General features: G+C 40.3%; 1 long non-coding RNA gene across 1 annotated transcript in view; it reads right to left on the reverse strand.

Annotated features, from left to right (window-relative positions):
• Positions 1-261: 261 nt before the first annotated feature.
• LOC106882149 (uncharacterized) overlaps positions 262-578 on the reverse strand; it is a 322,442-nt gene continuing 322,125 nt past the window's right edge. Inside the window, exon 4 of the long non-coding RNA XR_001410957.2 lies at positions 262-447. This is a non-coding gene — a long non-coding RNA (uncharacterized LOC106882149). The remainder of the gene's footprint in view (positions 448-578) is intronic.

Genomic DNA, 578 nt, shown 5'->3' on the forward strand with positions numbered 1-578 from the left:
AAGTAAAGATGGCTGTTAGTATGTTCAAGGAAATAATATTTATAGGATTTAACTATGGTAACTAATGGATTATGTACAAAATAACAGGAATGTGTCTCCATACTGATGGGACATAGTCGGACCCAGAAAAAGCAAATATCCTGCCAAAATAACAAGAGTAGAGGAGGGTGCGACTAAAGCAGTACAATTTGAGAGCCAGTATTCAAGGGCTGCATAAAATGTAGCTGAAAAACGGAAACCATTGGGAACAAACTGGTTGCAATTCCACTTGAACGTGGTGTAGGATGGTTTTCTATCGCTGTTTAGTACGCATGGCTTAGTGGTTATGGTACTCGGCTCACGATCATAAGGTCGCGAGTTCGATTCCCGGTGTCGCCTTGTGTTCTTGAGTAAGACACTTTATTTCAAGTTGATCCAGTCCTCTCACCTTGCAAAAATGAGTTCTATCTGTAATGAAACGGAACATCGTTGTCACATTCTATGTCAAGCTGAATTTTCGTGACACCTACGTATTTGTGTGTGTGTGTGTGTGTGTGTGTGTGTGTGTGTGTGTGTGTGTGTGTGTGTATATATATATA

The sequence above is a fragment of the Octopus bimaculoides genome, chromosome 19 (genome assembly GCF_001194135.2).
Source record: "Octopus bimaculoides isolate UCB-OBI-ISO-001 chromosome 19, ASM119413v2, whole genome shotgun sequence".
Taxonomy (NCBI): Eukaryota; Metazoa; Mollusca; class Cephalopoda; order Octopoda; family Octopodidae; genus Octopus; species Octopus bimaculoides.